The sequence below is a fragment of the Lissotriton helveticus genome, chromosome 2_1, assembly GCF_964261635.1.
Source record: "Lissotriton helveticus chromosome 2_1, aLisHel1.1, whole genome shotgun sequence".
Classification (NCBI taxonomy): domain Eukaryota; kingdom Metazoa; phylum Chordata; class Amphibia; order Caudata; family Salamandridae; genus Lissotriton; species Lissotriton helveticus.
Window position 1 is genome coordinate 537,850,440 of NC_136059.1, and position 13,545 is coordinate 537,863,984.

The 13,545-nt window shown below is 47.3% G+C and overlaps 1 protein-coding gene across 1 annotated transcript in view; it reads right to left on the reverse strand.

Annotated features, from left to right (window-relative positions):
• Positions 1–13,545, reverse strand: part of THBS4 (thrombospondin 4) — a 256,126-nt gene that overhangs the window by 191,126 nt on the left and 51,455 nt on the right. The gene's annotated exons all lie outside the window — the stretch shown is intronic.

Here is a 13,545-nt window from a genome sequence, read left to right on the forward strand (position 1 = left end):
GAGAAGTGCCACTACTCGCCCATTAAAAGCACTGAAGCAGAGCTGAGAAGTGCCTGTACTATCCCTTCAAAAATAAAGAATGTCAGGTACTCAGTACCTGACAGTACCTGCCCATATAAAGCTCTGAATTTATGTCTACGCGTGCATTAAGGCTTTGTGCCTCTTTTGTCAGTACAAAGGCCAGATCTATTGCCGATAAGTGTTTTAAAGACCATGCTTTGGTGCCAGAGTGAAAGGAGGGCATTCCATGTATAATCACTGTCCTGAGGCAATAAAGAGCAGTGGTTGACTTACTAGAGTCAAAGAGCAAACAGCACATCCACAAAAGTGGCAGGATTCTCACACAGTCAAGGCGCAGGTAGAAACTCAGCAGTGTGTACAGTGGTCTGCCAGGGCAGTCAATGCGTCTCCACCAACAGGGCTGTTTCTACCACTGGAGAAAAGGTCTAGGAGCATATCTATCAGTGACCGTCACTGATGGTGTAATATCTACCATCAAAATGTAGGCACTGAAATGTACCATAAAAGGTCCAGGCGGATTCCACCTACTCCTGCTAGGCCAAAGGAGGCCAGCCTTTTGAGAGGGGTTCACTCCCGAACCCCTCTCAGGCTCCTGAAGGCTCTCAAAGGCCGCAGTACCCAGGCCGGGCGTGGGTCAGACCCTAGCCAGACTGGCACCCTGCACATGTAAGGGTGAGAGACAAAAGCCAAGGTAGGTTGCTGCCCTCGCAGCACAAGAGCGAATCTTCCTGCCTCGTATTACCCGGATGGCCTCACCTCTCTATGCAGGCCCACAGGCCCATCACTTTTCCTTAAACATCAGAGACACAATTTTGGCAGATTCTCTGTTGCCACCTTCTTTGAATCAAGTGACAAGACATTATATTCTGGAAACACAAGTCCGGTTTGACTCACATTTTCCTGTGGAAACAATTTTAGGAGGTGCCGTCAAGGTGGGTTTCTCCTCGTTAGACCAACTTGCCAAACAGTTGGTTATTTCATAAAGAAAATAACACAACGTGGGTAGGTAGGTTAGGTAGTGCGCTAAGCAGTTGAGTGACTGGCTTTAAATATAATACAACATCAAATTTTTAAGTATGACAAGGCACAGTCACCTCAAGTGCAGCAGTAAAAGTTGGCGCAAGCTTTTTGCAGCAGTTGTTATCGCTGTACTTTTTATCAGGGTGAACACTTTTAATCTACTTTACCACCACTGTCTGATGTTAACACCATGTTCAAAAAGCAATAAATGTGGGAAAATGGTGCTCAAAACTGTTTGCACCTATGATGCCACGTTTTCTACAGTGTGCCTTTAAAGGGGGGCAAATCTACAAAGCCATAAGGTAGAACATCAGGAATTTACTCCTGCAGAATTATGTGTAGTTTTACAGCAAATGTTTGACTTTTTAGGGATACATAACGAACAAACCCCTTCCCTGGAGGCACTATAGAAGAGTGTGATGTAAGAGGGCGTACGTCCACAACTGAGGCACCCCGAGGCAGACGTAAGAAACCCACTTTATCAAAGGGCTCTGCCAAGGCTACACAATACTGTGTGAAGAAAATCCAGAATTTCCACCAAAATGCCAGACTAAATAGGGTGGTTTACGAAAATAGAATCTGTGGATTTTTGGCAGATTTTCCATTAGTGCCCAATGACCAGCCCCTAAACCAGGCCAAAATAATTTTAACTTGTGATGACTCAGGTCCCCGTAAATCCTGTTGAAAGTCACCACCGCTCGGAAGCCTTTGCAGGGGGTGAGGTGGAGTTCAGGGGCGCATGGTAAGAGGATAATCCTGTTTGTGACACCTCGCCAAAATACTGGCTACCTGAATAGTGGGTTTTCAAAAAAACAACTACTCTTGGCAATTATCTAATAGATCTATATGTGAACTACTTCTGCAAATAATCAAACGATAGTACTTCACCAGTCCTGAAAAGAAAAAAAACAAAAGAATGTGTGTGTGTGTATATATATATATATATATATATATATATAAAACCCGATGGTTTCGTGTCTGTTTCTTTTCTGAGAGCAAGCTAATTTGTGGATTGCTGTTATAATATATATATATATATATATCTTTAATTAATTAAAACATCATCAGAATGTACATTGCTTGATTCTCAATAATAAAAAAACAATATATCAGACAGTGATTCAAAATATTAAAAAGACATCAAAGAGAGATAAATTGAATCACTGTCTGATATGTTGTTTTTTATTATTGAGAATCATGCAATGTACATTCTGATGATGTTTAAATTAATTAACGATATAAATATAATACACATTCCTTGTTTTTTTCCTTTTCAGAAATGGTGAAGTACCATGGTTTGATTGTTTGCAGAAGTAGTGCACATGTAGATCTATTAGACAATTGGCAAGAGTAGTTGTTTTTTTTATACTTATTTTAGTACCCAAGCTCTTGGCTATAAGGGGTCGCACTCGTATTTTTACACTTATACCTGAATAGTGGAACAAAATATGAGTGGGGATTGGTGGGTGGGGGTAGAATTCGGATTAAACTATCGCAAGGCTTATATATTGAAAACTGAATATGAAGTTGGCCTTTGAACCGCTGAGTTTAAAAAAGTACATTTTAATTTGTACAAGTTAGTTCCTCAGAACCCGGGATTGAGCAAGCAAAGTAAAGTAAAACTATTTGAACATTCGCCAAGTAAAGCAAGGTCGCCAAAAGATTTACTAAAGTGAAGCTGACAATTTGACCCTCATTTGTAACTCGTCAGCTTGCTTTCGAAATATCTCTCTCCTGCAGCAGCATTGCATCAGCACCAAGAGGCCACTAGATGGCGATAGTGGCTGTCTGTAAATACCCCAATAATATAACTGAACATGGCTAAACAAAGACTCCGATTTCGAAGGAAATTACTGCGTACTGTAAGGCGCCACTACACAGGTGTAGCAGGTTAGCTGTCCTGCTTAATAGAAGCCACCTGGATGTGCATCCACTGAATCTTGAAGCCAGGCGTGGCCAGAGCCCATCCGCTCCCCGACAGCAACCAGCGCCAGAGACCCTCTCCGACCATCCACCGCTACGACTCAGTTGCGCTCCTCGCACTCAATTCCAGAATGAACAACAACTGCCAGCTGTCCACGCCGAACATCACCCATGGCCAGTTCTTCTGCCGCCACTGCAGTCAAACCTTCACCACCCTCCGCGCCCCCACGCAGGACGTCAACACCACCAAAGGCCTGAATTGCATCCTCCTCAATGTGCGCTCCCTGCCTGACATGCTGTAGAAATATGGGACCTCCTCAACAATCTCTCACCAGACGTCACCTTCTTCACAGCAACCTGGACAAATGCCTCCTCCGCCCCCGACATCGACACCACCAGCCCTGACGGATACAAGATCCAGAGGAAGGACCGCCCCAACCGCCCAGGAGAAGGACTCACCATTGCACACAAGAGCTTCCTCCAACTCTCCACCTCCAGCATGAGTGACTCCCCCTCCCCTTCCACCACCGAACACCTTCACTTCCAGATCCAGACCACCCCTATTTTATTTATTTATTTGTAGAGCGCAACACTCATCCCAGAGGATATCACAGCGTCATGTAGCGAGAAGTTGTGGGTGGACTGCCAGTCTGATCACATGATCTGTTGGGGGTTCCCCTGGGACTACGCTTCACTGCACCCTCGCCTACAGGCCCCCCAGGCCTGGCACTTCGTTCACCACTACCATCGCTGACCTCATCACACCCCACGCCATCGCCTCCATGGACTACATACTCATCGGAGACCTGAACTTCCACCTCAGCGACCCCAACTCCACCGTCCTCCTGGACAACTTTGTCAATAACAGACTGAAACAGCTTGTCACCACCCCTACCCACAAGGCAGGACACACCCTCGACCCCATCTTCGCAGGAGGGAACGACATCCACTTCAGCCACACCACACAGCCCCTCTGGACGGACCACTACTTCTCTTTCAACACTGCCACCGCTCACAAACCCACTCCACGCTCTCCACGAAGGAACTGGAGCAAGGTCCCAGATGAGCACCTTAACTCCACCCTCATCCACGACCCCCTCCCCGCATCGACCAACGTCAACTCTGCAGTGAAGGAACTACACCGCTGGATCACCAACTGTGCAGACAAGCTCGCCCCCTCTGACCCCAGACAGACAATGCCCCTTGTAGGCCACCTGGTTCACCACCGACCTCCAAGAAGCCAAACGCTCCTGTAGACATCTCAAAAAACGATGGAGAAGCAGCAGAACCATTGAATACCTGACGAAGTACAAGAACGCCATGACAGAATACCACCAACTCATAAGATCCACCAAGAGGACCGTCATCCGAAATAAAATCCTCACCCCAGCAACTCAAATGAACTCTTCAGTATCATCCAGCAATTCACCAAACCCTCCCAGCGAAGCAGTAGACATCACACCCACCCAGGACCTCTGCAACAAGCTCAGCTCCTACTTACACCTGAAAATCAAGGCCTTATACGACAACTTTAGCAAACAGACTCCAGAAACCGCCCATCCCTCCAGCGACAACAGCCAGCCCACCATCACCACCTGGACGCCGGTCACCACCGAAGATACCATCACAACCATGAAGGGCACTCACTGAGGAGCCCCCACGGACCCTTAACTGCCGCACATCTTCCACAGAGCCGCTGCCACCATAGAACCCTAGCTACGACGGACCATTAATGCCTCCTTCGAATCTGGCACTTTCCCCTATGTCTGGAAACGTGCAGAAGTCAAGCCCCTCCTCAAGAAACCCTCGGCAGACCTGATGGACATGTCAAACTACCGACCCATCTCTCTCCTTCCCTTCACAGCTAAAGTCACTGGGAAGATCGTCAACGCCCAGCTGACAAACTTCATCGAAGAGAACACCATTCTCGACTCTTCCCAATCCAGATTCTGCAGTAACTACAGCACCAAGACCGCCCTCCTCGCTGCCACAGACGACATCTGCACCCTCTTCGACCAAGGCCACACCACGGCCCACATCCTGCTGGACCTCTCCGCAGCCATCGACACCATCTCCCACAGCACTCATGCAGCCTGACTCCATAACGCCTGCATACAGGGAACTACCCTCGACTGGTTCCGCTCCTTCCTTGCCGGCAGAACTCAAAGTATCAGACTCGTACTGTTCCTCTTCGAACCCACAGAGATCAACTACGGAGTACCCCAAGGTCATCGCTCAGTCCCACAGTCTTCAACATCTACAAGGCCCCCCTAGCCGCCATGGTCAGACAGCATGGACTCAGCATAGTATCCTACGCCGATGACACACAGCTCATCCTCTCGCTCACGAAGGACCGGAAACCACCAGACTCAGTTTCCAAGAAGGAATGAAAGATGTCGCAGCTTGGATGAGCAGCAGCTGTCTGAAACTCAACTTGGAGAAGACAGAAGTCCTTGTCCTTGGACCCATCCCCTCAGCTTGGGACAACACCTGGTGGCCTGCCACTCTTGGCCACCCCCACCCCCATGGACAACGCCCAGAACCTCAGCATCAAACTCGACTCCTTCCTCACCATGACCTGCCAGATGAACGCCGCCGCCTCCAACTGCTTCAACACCCTCCGCATCCTCTGCAAGACCTTGATGTGGATCTCCCCAAAGCCAGAAAGACCGTTACCCACGCACTCATAACAAGGAGACTGGATTTCGGAAAAACCCTCTATGCTGGAATTAACAAATCCCTGCTACGCAAACTCCAGACCATCCAGAACACTGCGGCCACACTTGTCCTCGGCATCCCATGACATGAGCACATCACCCAACACCTCTGAGACCTCCACTGGCTCCCCGTAGAGAAGAAAGTAACCTGAAAGCTACTCACCCACGCCTATAAATCCCTCCACAACATCGGACGCAAATAACTCAACGAACCAGTCCCTTTCCACATACCCAATAGAAACCTCTGCTCCACCGACTTCGCCCTAGCAGAAACCCAGCGCATCCACAGAACCAGAGCAGGTGGAAGAGCCTTCTCATACATCGCAGCCAAAGCCTGGAATGAGCTCCCGGCCAACATCAGATGCACCCCTACACTGCACAGCTTCAGGAAGAGCCTCGGCTGACTAGAAACTGCAGGCCCCCCCCGCTGCTTGAGATCCTCATGGGTGGGTAGCGTGCTATAAACTCCCTGAATGATTGAATAAAGAGGAGTAGACTGCTCCTGGTCTCTTACACCCATATTGCATTCCTGTATGTGTGTCGGTCATTGTGGTCGAGGTGTGGGGCCTACACAACTCACCGGGTACCTATTGAAGTGAAAGGTACCCCCACAACACTGGCGACAAGGGTGGGATGCGCCCTCATGCACCCTGAAGCCACTGCACAGTGAATCAAAGGCCATTGTGATGCCCCACAGCCACAAAGAGCCATCCCTTGCCTTCCCACGGCTCCTGCCCGAGTACACGAGGAGCCGCAGCACCTACAGCCAGCACAGAAGCCGGAGTGCTGCACCAGCTGTCGGCGTACCTTTCTCCCCCTTCACCACACGCCAGAAGTCTAGCCATGCTGTGGCATGAGGAGACAGCAGGCCATCCCAGGATAACACGCTGGCAAAGCCCTGCCTTTCACCAGCAGAGCCCGCAGCATGAAGGCCTGCTTACAGCCCAGTCATCCCCAGCTCATTCGCATTCGCCCACACCACTTTAGCAGATAAGAAGCGAGCTGGCAAACAAGCATTGGCTCAAACAGTCTACTGGAAGAGAAGGGAAAAAAAAGGGAATCAGAGGCAAATAACAAAAATTACAATAACTTATAACAATACAATACAATACAATACAATACAATAACGGGATACAGCTTGGAACACGCTGACAACCAAGCAAGAGAGTCTCCAATATCATAACAGATGAGGCAGTTTGTCCAAAGACCACATGTCAAACTCCAAATACAGGCCGACATGGCAGAAGAAGCGAAGGCAGCTCAACCCCGAGACAAGCCACCACACAACATGCACTCACTGGGGTATTACCACCATTCAGTGAACTTGCAGACCCGGCGATTGCATCCCCTGAATGGAAGACGTGGATAGGGCGGCTTGACAACTATTTCATCGCCACGCGAGAAATTAATGGCGCCATTAAAAGATCCATGCTATTCCACCAAGCTGGAGAGGAAATCTACAAATCGTTCTAACATTTACCTGACACTGGTCCAGACACAGACTATGACGCAGCTGTGAGAGCACTCAATGCTCATTTTGATCTGCAATTGAACCTGGACTTTGAGAGATTTAAACTACGCCAAGCCCGCCAGTAGGAAGGATAGTCAATAAATGCGTTCTACGCCAGACTGCATGAGCTGGCAAGTACCTGCACAGCAGATGACCAATTCAAAGAAATTCAGACCCAACTGATTCAAGGATGCTGCAACAAGACACTGCGCAGCTTAATCTTGAGGCCACCAAACATCAGTCTAGACAATATCTTAATCTTAGCAAGGTCACACAATTTGTCGGCAGCCTGAGCCAAAGAGAAGGATCTAGCCATTACACAAACGCCTGAGAAGGCCACAACCATCAAGGTCAAATAAGTTGATGCCATCCGGACAAAGGGCAAGAGTGACGCCACCAAGGGGTGAAGATTCCAGCCCACAAGGCGAAGAATAGCACCCTGTCAGCGAGTGCCTGGACCAAGGCTGCATGTGCTCCAATTGAGGGATCAGCAACCACTTCACATCAGTCTGCCGGAGAAAGCCCAGGAACAAGAACTCCAGGGAAAGCAAGCGATCCCTGACTTACCTAGCACACCAGGATGAAACAAAGACTCTGTCAAGAGTCGCCGTCTAAAAGATTCCTCTCCCAGAGAAAGAAGAGACATTCCTCAACTCATTCACGAGAGAACTAAACATCACTGGAGACCACAACCCATGTGTGTCGTTCGTGTTGATGGGTCTGAAGTAAAAGCCATCAGCTACTGGAGCATCAGTCAAAGTGATGGAAGACCAACAATACAACTGTCTTCAAGCAACACCTCAGCTATTTCTGTCACACACCAAGGTCTTCACATATGGAAGTCAATCGCCCTCACCCCTCTGTGGGCACATTTCCATACCATTGCAATCCAGTGGCCAAGAAGTCATGAAAATGTTCCACGTAGGCGACAAGGAGGCCAACACACTAATCAGTAGCCATACTGCACAATATCTTGGCCTGTTGCTTTTTGACAAAAGCATGTCGCATCAAGTCGATGACCTGCCGGATCAATTTCCCGAATTGTTTAGAGCGCTCGGTTGCCTCAAGTACCCTCCGGTAAAACTACACATTGACCCTGAGATCGCAACAGTGGCACTTCGTCACCGATGCATTCCATTCCATCTCCAACCTCTGGTAGGGCGAGACCGTGAGAAGCTCAGGGAACAAGGAGTGATAGAAAACATTTCTGGACCGACTCCCTAGGTCTCCCCAATGGTACTTGCAGAAAACCAAAGCAACCAGGAAAGCTACGCCTGTGTATTGACATGCAACTCCCAAACCGTGCCATCAGGCCGGCACTGCCAAATAAGAACCACTATGGATGACAACATTGTGGAAGTTAATGGCTTGCAATGGTTCTCTAAGTATGATTTAAATGCCGGCTACCACCAGCTGCTTCAAGCTGAGGAAAGCAGGTAAATTACCACCTTCAGAACGCACATGGGACTGTCCTGGTACAAACGCCTATATTTTGGCATATCATCAGCCGATGAAGTATACCAGAATGCGATACGTGAAACCTTTTCTGGACTGCCAGGTTTCCTGAATGTTAGTGACAACATTCTTATCCACTCCACCAAAGAGGCTGAACATCACAAGCATCTTTAAGCAACCCTGTTACGCCTATGGGAGCATGGAGTCACACTGCATAAGGAAAAGTGGTTATTTTTCCAGTTGTCTATTGAATTCTTCAAATGCGTATTCAATCAGGATGGAATACAAGTTGATTCCTGCAAGTCACAAGCAATCAAACAAGCACCAACTACAGTATCGGAAGTGCGGAGCTTCCTGTGGCTGGTGGGAGATTCATTTCTGATCTCGCCACCCTTGCAGAGCCTTAAAGAGCCCTCACAAAGGCAGTCGCCAAGTGGGTTTGGGGCCGTCAGGAAGAAGACACGTTCCTGAGGATCAAAGATGACTCCTCGACAACGCCATGCTGGTGTATTTCAACCCAGACAAGCCCATTGAACTGCTGGTAGACACCAGTTCTTTAGGTCTGGGAGGCGTACTTGCTCAGAAGCAGTAACCAAGTCAGTGGGCAACTTTGGCATTCATCAGCAAAGCGCTGGCACAGACTGAAGCTCGCTATGACCAAATTGAGTGGGAGGCCTAGGCAATCAAGTGCATGTGGACACTTTCACCAGTATTTAAGCGGCCACCAGGCTCTAGTCCCACTCTTGCATTGGTCGGCTCCCCATCCACCCCGAAGTTTGAGAGATGGCCTATTCAGCTACAAGATTACCAAATGGAGGTGGTCTACTGACCGAGATTTAAAAACCCTGCTGGCTTTCTCTCTCGTCACCCTGTATCTCCTGGCACTCAGGATGACAACAATGGAAGACTATGTCAATATGATCTCAAGCGCTGCTTGTCCTAAGGCAACGAGCCTGATGGACATCAAAGAAGCAGCCGAAACAGACCCTGTCATTACCTGAGTGAATGCTGCCATCCAGAATGGAACATGCCAGTACTTTCTTCAAGATGGCAACAACTGGCCCGGGGAGGACAAGGAAGGGCTGATAAGGATGTGGAGGGTGCAAAATGAGTTCAGCACAACCCAGGACGGAATCCTTTTGTGTGGATCTTGCATTGTCATCCCGACTGCCCTAAGACACCATGTGACACAGTTGGCGCATTGAGGGCACCAGGGCACCATGAAGATGAAGTTCGGGATGAGAGAAAAGGTGTGGTTCCCCTGGCTTGAGGACAAGGTTTAAGAGGTTGTTCAAAAATGGCCAGCGTGCCAGCTGACCAACACGCCTGAAAAACCTGCACCGGTAATCACTGTAGAGCCATGCATGGTACCGTGGTCCAAGCTGAGTCTGGATTTTAGGAGCTTCCCAGATGGGAGGGCCACTATGATCCTGATGGACAATTAGTCCAAGTATCCCATTGTGGAGGTAGTTGATTTAACGGCATTCACCCATGTTGCCCCCATCCTTGAGAAGATGTTTGCCATCTTTGATTTATGCACGGAGTTAAAGAGTGACAATGGGCCACCTTTTCAAGGTGCAGAGTTTGGAGACTTCCTCAAACACCCTGCAAATACGTTATCGCCGCATCACCCCCCAATGGCCACAAGCCAACTGCAAAGTCTGTGAGTTAATATTTGATTTTATCACACAGCTCCTCTCTACCCAGAGTGCGAACAATGCAGGTGGTAGGAATAACATCGTTCCTACCCTCACCGCCAAATAGCGCACTCACGTCTACTTACGGGTGATGGGGGGCTTACAAAGACCCCATAACGCATACTCCAAATGAGCTCCGATGGCTCCAGACGGGACAAAGGACTACATTTAACCCTTTATGCGTAAAATAGATGGTTCTGAGTGAAAGAATACCAACAAGACTGGCTCTCGCCACATGACCATGCCTGCCCATTACTAAATGAAGGATTGGGAGTAAACACTAGGTGCACGGTTCTGCGGTTCTGCGCTTAGGGCCTTGGCCAATCCCGCTTTTTTCGAGCAGGTGCTTAAGATGAGCCAGGTCAAAGAGCTTAATACTCCTCATTCACCACCATCAAGTCTGTAACTCAGTCAGAGACATTTCCAATAGTTAGATTTTTTGGAGATTCCTAAAGAGCATGTATTCGGGTTCTGCCATCAAAGTCGGATTCTAAATATCGCATCGCTTTAGACCTTCCATTCAGAGCATTTGATTGACGTTTGATCTTCAGATAAATGCCTCAGCCACCATGACACATCAACTTCCGGCTCTCTCCTATTTTCTCTCTTTCGAAAGATGCTCACAGTCCATTCTATGAATATGGAGCAGCACATGCTGCATAGAGCTCAGAACTACACCACCCACAAGACAGAATGGCACAGGTTTGTTGTTGAATCTGGTGTGAAGTAGCTAACAAGAGATTCCTGGGTGGGGTGGAGTGGGGAGCAAGATTCTCCGTGTAACCCGGGCCATTCTCCAGTATGTACTATGTACCAAGGAGAGAACCTAGTGCTTGGTTCTCTCTTCACCCTTAGCTGGTGGAGTGTTACAGAGAAGGCTACGTGTGCTCGCGCTTCCAGAGATTTAAACAACGTCTTGTTGCATTGTTCCATTGTCCATACGTCTTTTCAGTCAGCTACCAAGATTCTGTGGCCATGGGCATGGATTTCTGATCTGCTACCTCAGACCCCAAGATGCCATTCTTTGCTGCATTCAAGCTTAGGACATACTCTGGCAACCAGTAACATATGTGATTGGAGAAGGTTGTGATTTCATTTTGTCCGTCTTTGGATTCTTCCAGGTGGATTTGTACCTAGGTGTTAGCGTCGTGTGTGCCCCTTGTAGTCCTAGGAACTGGTCTAGAAGGCACATATAGACGTTGACAGTAATGGTGAGAGTGTTCAGCTTTGAGTAACTCCAATTTCCCAGCCAATGATTTTTCGAACACAAATCATACCTGCTGACTGAATTCACTCAGGTAGGAGTAGATCCAAAGTAGGGTTCTCAGTTATCCCTGCCCAATCCTGGAGGATATTATCATTACGAGAAATAGGGTGTTGTACAAGCAAAATAGTTTGATAGATGAGAGATCTCTTTATCTGAAAAGTAACTATTTTGTAATTGTGAGATTAGCTAATCAATTAGAAATACCGGGGTCACTGAAATTAAATTAAATACTCATGTTTTTCCCAAACACGTTGTCCCTTCTATTGGTGGTTTATCATGTCAGATTTACCAATCAAATATTCTACCCATCTGTCGCATTTTACAATTTTCAAGCACGATGTTCTTGTGAACCACAAACTAAATTTGAGACCCAAACTCAGAAGCCTGTTACTTTCTTGGCGCACGCACCCCAATTGTATCCATACCTTAACAAACGTGTTCACAAAGCCCTTGTAGGCATTATTATGTCTTTCTGCAAAGTCTGCCATATACCTGTACCTGCATCCTGAGCTCTTAGTATCTTCCTTGATGGTCAAAGATGTTCGAAGTTCTACCTTGTAAATAGGGGATCTTCCTTAGGCCAACCAAATAGCAAATGTCAGCCTATCCTTAACCACCCTTTTTCTAAGCAATCCAAGGACATTGTGTTTAACCTTTAAGGAAACCTTGGACTTAAAATGCAACCGCCCATCAACACTACGATGGCCTGCTCACAAGCAGCCACGACTCCGCTTCACTAGCATGCTAACCTTGGCATACTTTATCCTGCAGCTGCCTCCATAGCTGTGGCCCAGCAGAGATGTCAAGACCATCCCCAATATATCTGTCTGTGTGTGTACTGCCATTCTGGTCGTCTCACCCTTGCCCTGTAGGGCATTGTAAAAATTCTAGCCCTTTAAAGAAACTGAAGATTAGATCCACCTCGTTATCCACAACAACTCTGTCTTAAATAACCAATAATCTGAGTTACACCTTTGATGAGTCTGTCTTTCAAACGTTTGGCCACCACCTCCACATACTGTCTGCATTTATTACTTGAACTACCAAGAACATTTGGCTACTTAAGTCACGGCTTAGTACTAGATGATCTGGAAAAGTATGGGTATTGAAGGCCATGTCCTTTGGCACTGGAGGCAATAGTTTACTTTTCCTCCTTTCTATCCAAAATAAATCCAATCTAGCGTCAAAGTGGTGTGCCTTGCAGTGCTCTCCAGACTCCAAGGTTTTTTAATAACTACGCTTCTCCAGTGTGCGTCATTGTAGGCAGCCTAGGCATCTCCTTCTGCTAAGAGGCCCATGATCCTGAGTACTGTCTTGGAATGGCCTTCTCCCTGATACCCACCAATGCAATACATGTATCCAGTTTATTAGATTTTATTTACACCCATTCTTGAGTGCACAATTAATTTTAATTTATGACAAGTGCAGAAAGGACCAACCTTCTCATTACCAAGGGACGGGCCTCTAGTATCTACCTGACAAAATATAATTCTTTCTACTTACCCAGGTTCCACATCCTTCCCAATCTACCTATGATTCATAAATAAGTGAGGCTCCCCTCTTACTTTGATCTTCAGAAGGCTTGGGGCCTGGTTTATCAAAAGGTTTTACCCATTTTGCATCTTTGGGGAAATGCATTGATACATCTGGGCCTAGGTTCTTTCCAGATGACACAGTGGCAATGCACATTTGTTCAACCTCACGAGTCCTCCATATCACACTTTACTGCAACTCTTCAAAAAAGTATCATCCCTAAAGCTAAGTATTCTAACTGCATCGCATCCATCTAATGTTTCTACAATTACTACAATTAGCAGTCAACAGACTTGTCTTTGCCTCAACTGAATCCATTTCAATGGGTACATATACCCTCTGCCATCCTAAATCCTTTTAAAAAAAAATATTTTTATTATACAAGCTTGAGAAAACATCATC